We start from the raw sequence: 6,928 nt of genomic DNA on the forward strand, positions 1-6,928 counted from the left end.
CTGGCTGCCGGCCCCGGCTCCCCGCGCACCCACCTACGCAGTGCAGCCTCTGCGGGCGCCTGGGGTCCTGTGCCGCGACCACCAGGGGCAGGACGTGAATCTCGCAGAGCCCCGCCAGCGGCTCCTCCCGGCGGGCACGCCTGGCCCCGGCGGCCTCCCCTGGCCCTGCCCGCCGCGCCCTCGCCGCTCGGTCCGGTTCTCGCAGCGGCTCCGCAGGGCTAGGGTCAGGCACTCGTAGCTGCCTGTGGGGCGAGCGCACGGTGTGGGGCCGGGCTGGGCACACCAGGACGGGGGGGGGCCGAGCTGAGGGGCACGCTGACCCACGCAGCCGGAGCCCAGGACCCATCGCACCAGTCACCGCGCAGGGCAGGACGGGGCACGTCACACCAAGTGCTGGGGAGCCCCCCACTGAGCCCCCGCCCGCTCCCTGCGCACAGCGCCCCCTAGGGCCCCCCACGGGCATTGGGGCCCACCCTGACTGCCGGGGGAGAGCCCCCCACTGAGCCCCCGCCCGCTCCCTGCGCACAGCGCCCACTAGGGTCCCCCACGGGCATTGGGGCCCGCCCTGACTGCCGGGGGAGAGCCCCCCACTGAGCCCCCGCCCGCTCCCTAGGGCCCCCCACGGGCATTGGGGCCCACCATGACTGCCGGGGGAGAGCCCCCCACTGAGCCCCCGCCCGCTCCCTAGGGCCCCCCACAGGCATTGGGGCCCACCCTGACTGCTGGGGGAGAGACCCTCACTGAGCCCCCGCCCGCTCCCTGCGCACAGCGCCCCCTGGGGCCCCCCACGGGCATTGGGGCCCGCCATGACTGCCGGGAAGAGCGCCCCCTACTGAGCCCCGGGGGGAGGCAGCGGCCACAGGCTGCGCACTCCCAGGCCCTGGGCTACGGGCACCAGCCCCACCCCTGGCCGGGCCCAGCTCCCAGGGCAGGACACGGAGCCTTTTCTCGCCTTGGCCCCAGCCCCTCTGCGGAGGCGGGACGTGTCCAAAAAGCGGGGCCGGGGGGCAGGCGCAGCCCCCGGGGGCCCGGCTGCCCCATGCCAGACAGGCAGGGTGGGGTAAGGGGGCTGCGCCGGCGGCTCTAGTGACCCTCCGCTCCCCGGGGCTGCCTGTCCGAGCCGGGGCGCGCCCGCGATCTGCCCCATCGCTCCGAGTCCGGGGCAGAGAAGGGGCCGCGGGCACTGCCGGGACGGAGAGGGCCGGGCCGGGTTCGGACGGGGATGGGGAGCGGGATACGAGGGGGGCTGGGTCGGGGAGCGGGGTCAGACGCGGTCGGCCTCGGGGTGGGGAGCCGGCCTCCGGGGGGCGGACGCGGGGCCCGTCCGGGCTCGGAGCGGGGCGGGGAGCTGGGCTCGGGGGCACGAAGGGGGCCGGTGACCGGGGGCGGACGCGGGGCCCGTCCGGGCTCGGAGCGGGGCGGGGAGCCGGGCTCGGGGGCACGAAGGGGGCCGGTGACCGGGGGCGGACGCGGGGCCCGTCCGGGCTCGGAGCGGGGCGGGGAGCCGGGCTCGGGGGCACGAAGGGGGCCGGTGACCGGGGGCGGACGCGGGGCCGTTCGGGCTCGGAGGGGCGGACGCGGGGCCCGTCCGGGCGCTCACGCAGGTAGATGCGGTCCGGGCCCCGGCAGCGCCGCGGGCTGATGCCGAAGTCCGGGCGGAAGAGCCGCGGCGGGTGGCCGAAGCTGGCCCCGGGGCTGGGGTCCGGCAACAGCGCGTCGTGCTCGGGGGGCGCCCCGGGGCCGCTGCGCTTGGCGCCGCCTGCCGCGCCCGAGCCATCGGGGAGCATCGCCCGCACCTTGGGGCCGGGCCGGGCGGGCTCCGACACGTAGAGCGCGGGACACTCGGGCCCGGGGCCGCCCCGCGGGGCCCACGGAGCCGCCTGCAGGTGCCGCAGGGCGGCCGCCCCCCGGAGCCGGGGCTGGGCGAAGCGGCCCGAGCCACCCAGGGGCTGCGGCAGGGTGGCCAGGAGCAGCAGCGGGGCCATGGGGGGGACCAGTGCCCGGGGCGCTGCCGTGCGGGGCCGCCTCCCGCTCTCCCGGGCTCCCTTCCCCCTGGGGCTGCCCTGCCCCGGCTCCTCAGCGCCCTGCCGGGGCGGTCTCCCCGGCTCTGCCCTCCCGGGTCCCGGCCGGTCCTGGAGGCGGGAGCCCCGGCTGGAGGGACCGTGGGCTGAGGCGCGGCCTGGGAGCCCCGCTGCTTACCCCGACCCTGCCAGCGCCGGACCGGCTGGAGGCGAGGGGGGAGCGGGCGGAGTCAGGGCCCCCCTGGGCGGGGCGGAGTCGGGTGGAGGCCGCCTCGGTCCCTGCTGGTGTCAGGAGTGGGATGCTGATGACCGCCCCGGGAGCGAGTCACCAGTGACCCAGGGCTAGGGTAGGAGGGAGCTGGCGGGGGGGGGGGGGAGCCCAGAACTGGAGCTGGTGCGCGGCGGGGGCCACAACCCAGGGCTGGGGTAGGAGGGGGTTGCGGGTGCGGGGCCTGGTGGGGGGAGGGGGAAGAGCCCAGGGCTGGGGCGGCAGGGAGTGCGGGTGGGTGAGAGGGGCACTGGTCGGGGGGGGGAGCCCAGGGGTGTGGGGGGGGCAGCCTTGGCAGTGGCTTCCCCCCAGCTGGACACCGACCAGCCAGGTACTGGGCGCCAGGCAGCCACTGGCAGGAAGGGTGGGAGGTGTTGGGAAGCCCGGGCCAGGGGCTGCAGGAGGGGCAGGATCCGTCATCGCAGCGACCCAGTCTGGCTGCTGGGGCTCTCTGCCCTCCAGCCCTGGGTGCCGGGGCAGCCGGCTGTACGTGGCCTGCCAGTGCTGGAGGGGACCCCAGGGGCACCGCACTCCACCGGGGCAGTTCGACACCAGCCTATCACTTGCCGGTGGGGGCAGGAGCAGCCACCCTGGGGTGACTGGAACAGGCGAGGCCTGGAGGGGCCGGCGGCCCACCCAGGGGCCCCCTGTGGCTGCCCATCCTCACAGCCTCGGCCTCCGTCCTGATTCTGGCTTTGTCAGCTTTAGCTACACAAGGCCTCTGGCCTCCCATGGGGCCGGCTCCGCGCTCCCTGCCTGTTGTGGTGGCTGTAGCCAGCACCTCGGGGCCTGGCAGTCCAGGGGTCTGGCCCCGCTTTCCTCAGAACCCCCCCTTGTGAGCACCCAGGCAAGGACTCTTCCTCCGGGCTGGAGCTTGGTGGGGCCAAGCCCTGACTTGTACCATGCAGGCCCGGGGCAGGGAACAAGGCCGCAGCGTGGAGCTGGTGCTCTTAGCCCCAGCCCGGGCGGAGATTCAGTGGCACTGACTGCCAGTCAGTAGCTGCGCTCAGGAGAAAGAGGGCGGAGGCCCTGCCCCAGGGTCAGCGACCCTGCTCCTGGAGAGGGCCCGCCAGGCTGCCCGAGGGGGGGGTCTGCCCTGCAGGGGGGGCGGGGAGGCCTGTGCTTGCCCCTGCAGCCCTAATGGGAACAAGCTGCTCAGGGGGCTGCCAGTGTCCCCTCCCCACAGGGCCGGAAACGCTCCCTGGAACATTTCCCAAGCACCAGCCGCTGGAGCCTGCCCAGCCCAGCTTCCGCAGGCCGAGGCCCAGGGAGACAAAGTGACTCTCCTTGTGGGAGCAGCCCCCCGGATGGCACCCCCAGGCCAGGGGTTCTCAGGGGCAGGGTGTGACGAAGCGGGACTGTTCTTAATGTTTCCTCCGAATATTGTGGGGGTGCCTCAGTTTCCCCTATGCAGTTCTTAAGTATCTAGGGGGTGGGGTAAGGGTGTATGATCCTTGCAGAGCCCTAGAGGGCAGGTGTGTGCAGGGGTCTGGACACAGAGAATGGCCGACACCCTGTTTCCTGGCAACTGATGGCCTGGGCCCTTCCCCCCTGCAAGGTGAGAGCTAAAGGGTTGGAGAACAAAGGAATCAGGTGACCACCTGGCCCGGGAAAGGAACAAAGCCCAGAGGAGGAGGGGCTGGAGGGAGTTTCAGTTTGGGGCTGGCTGGGACATGGAGTGAAGAGCAGACGTGGTTGACTCACTGCCCCCCCAAAATGGACCCAGCTGAGGGGTCCCGTTCTCTGCACCTGCAAGCTCTGTTTTAGACCATGTTCCTGTCGTCTAATAAACCTTCTGTTTTCCTGGCTGGCTGAGAGTCCCGTCTGACTGCGGAGTTGGGGGGCAGGACCCTCTGGCTTCCCCAGGACCCCGCCTGAGCGGACTCGCTGGGGGAAGCGCATGGAGGGGCAGAGGAGGCTGAATGCTCCGAGGTCAGACCCAGGAAGGTGGAAGCTGTGTGAGCTGTGTGTCCTGAAGACAGGCTGCTCACAGAAAGGCGACTACCCCAGAGTCCTGACTGGCTTCATGGGGAGCAGTTCCAGAGCATCGCCCAGGGACTCCGTGACAACTGGTGGCAGCGGTGGGATGTACTGCACCCCGTGGATGGCACTTCCTGCAGTAAGTGACTGGGGAGCAGTAACACGAAGGGGGATTGCCGAGGACCAGGCCTGCTGAAGGCTCAGAGAGGAGCGGTTTCGGGGGGCGGTTAACCCCTGGGAGTGTGTGACCAGCGAGAAGGACTGTGCAGTAATGGGGTCCCCCTAGGGACTGCAGTGAGCAGTCCAAGGGGCGGAGGAGTCTGCAGCTCGACCCTGGCAAAGAGGCGGTGACCTCGAGAAGGGCTGGCACACTAGGGGTTCTCCCTGGAAACCGTGGGGAGCTGCGAGCACACAGGCCTGTGAGTCCACAACAACTTGGGAGGAGCGGAGTGATGGTCTGTCCCCGTCTCCTGAAGAAGGACATTGTAACCCGGTGCAAAAAGAGAGGGTTGAGCATTGGAAAGTTCACCAAGGCACAGTTCATCGTGCAGCTGGAGGAGGATGACCGCTCTAAGGAACAGATTCCTGACCCCAAATGGGGCTACAGCAGGATCTGGGAGCAGCTGGAGTGGGAGCCAGGCATCGCCAAGACTCCTGTCCCCGACCAGACGGGGCTCTTCACGATCGGGTTCCCCATCCGGGGATCGGAGACGGACGGGATTGGAGCTGAGTCCGAGGGAGCAAGAGGACTGTGGGAGACAGCGAGAGCCCGAGAAAGAGCTGCAGAAGCAGCAGCAGCATGAACTGGCGGTGGGGGAGCGGAGAGGCCTAGGGGACCTCCCCGGGGTGAGTGGGGATAGACCCCGGGGGGCCAGTTCCACAGGGAACCTCGAGACTAAATTGCTGCCCCTGGTTAAGGAGGGGGGGATGTGGATGCCACCTCACTGCCTTTGAGCAAGCTGGCGATTTGAACCAGGGGCACTCTGCGGAAAAGCCCCGGTGTCTAGCTCCCTTGCTGGGTCCCAAGGCCATAGACTCTGTCAGCCAGATGGGTGGGGAGGTGGACAGGCTCCCACTCCTGACCCCCAACCTATATGTCTGTGTGGAGTTTCCTGGGGCCAGGCCCCTCGGACCCCCAGTGGGAGCAGAAGGTGATGGTCAATGGGGAGACGTTCCTGGGGTTGCAAGACCCTGGGACAGAGAAAACTGTTGTCAGGCCCTGGGTGGTGCAGCCTCAGATGCCGAGGGGCTGAGTGAGGGTCCCAGGGACTAAGCCCCTCACCCTGCCTATGGCCCAGATCCCTGTGCAGACACAGGAGGGGTCAGGCTGGCTGGTCGTTGGGGTTCTCCGGGATATCGGCTGCGAGACCCTGTTGTGGGGTGACTGTGTCTCTTTGGGACAGGATCCAGGTCCTGCTCCTGTAACTGCCAAGGGTTTGAATTTGAATCCAGGGAGCCAATCAGTGGAGAGGGAAATGGTTAGTGAAAATGCAGATGGCTGGCATGGGGGAGGAGCGTCTAGGCTCAGGCTACCTGCCTGCCTGTAACCAGCCCCCTGGGGCTGGGTGGGACAGAGAGATGCTCCCTGCCCCCTTGCACACTGGAGAGGGGGCTCACGCTCTGATGCTGTGAGGAAAGCAGTGAGCTCCCTGCCTACCCGCAGTGGGACAGCAAGGGCAGTGCTGAGCAAGGGGGCAGATAAGACCCCAGCTGAGTCGGGGGAGACACAGGCAGGGCAGGGGATCTGTGGGGAGTGGCAAGGTGCTTGGTAAGGAAAGTTTGGATGAGCCTAGGCAGCCTTGTGAGCTGATGGCTGTGTCTAGGCAGCAGGGTGGGAAGGCGAGGAGAGTGGAAGATGAGTGTCCCTGGACCTTACCTGTTAGCTGGGTGGAGAATTGGGACAGTGAAGGAAACGTGTCTGTGTGTGTCTGGGGTATTGACTTGCCTATGGAGGGAGCTACCCTGATCTCCAAGCAGTTGTCTGTGACCAGCCTTGTGTGCTGGGACAAGGGGAATGAGATCCCAAGCTGGGTGTCTGAGAAAGGAGAAAGTGTGTCCGGCTCTTCTTGGTCTGTGGAGCAGACAGAAGGGGCCTTTCAGCCTGTGATGGTTGAGGGTCGTGCAGTTGTCTCAGAGCTGGTTCTGGATTCAGCTAAAGCCCAGGAAGGGAACGGTCCTAAGTTTGGGTCTGCTCGGGAGAATGGCCCTGTAACTAGGTCGCATCCAGTTAGGGTCTATGTAAAATCCCAGAGCCCAGACAATTCTGGTGCTTGTATTTTGCCTGTTGCTAGTGTGTTGTTGGAAAGGGTGTAGCAACTCTGTCTAATCAGGGTGAGATCCTAGCCAGGGCACAAGGAGAGCAGGAAGGTGATTTGATTGTGTTACCTACTGAGGGTGTGGAAACCTGTAGCAAGAAGGAAAAGATTCCTGAACTTGTGTGTGGCAAAGGGAAGGAGAATGCTTCTGACCTTTTATCTAGGAAGTCTGTGAGTTTGCCTGAAAGGGGATTGTGTAGGAATCCACCGGATGGGCCAGAAGTGATTCTGGATGTAAGGGAGACCCAGAAAGAGTCTGTTGTTGCTCAGGAAAGTGTTCCCCTAGAGCAAGCCCTAGGTGAAGAGAGTAAGAGCAGAATTTCTGTGAGGAGTGAATTGTTGGA

The sequence above is a fragment of the Lepidochelys olivacea genome (genome assembly GCF_965140295.1).
Source record: "Lepidochelys olivacea isolate rLepOli2 genome assembly, chromosome: 11".
In the NCBI taxonomy this organism is placed as follows: domain Eukaryota; kingdom Metazoa; phylum Chordata; order Testudines; family Cheloniidae; genus Lepidochelys; species Lepidochelys olivacea.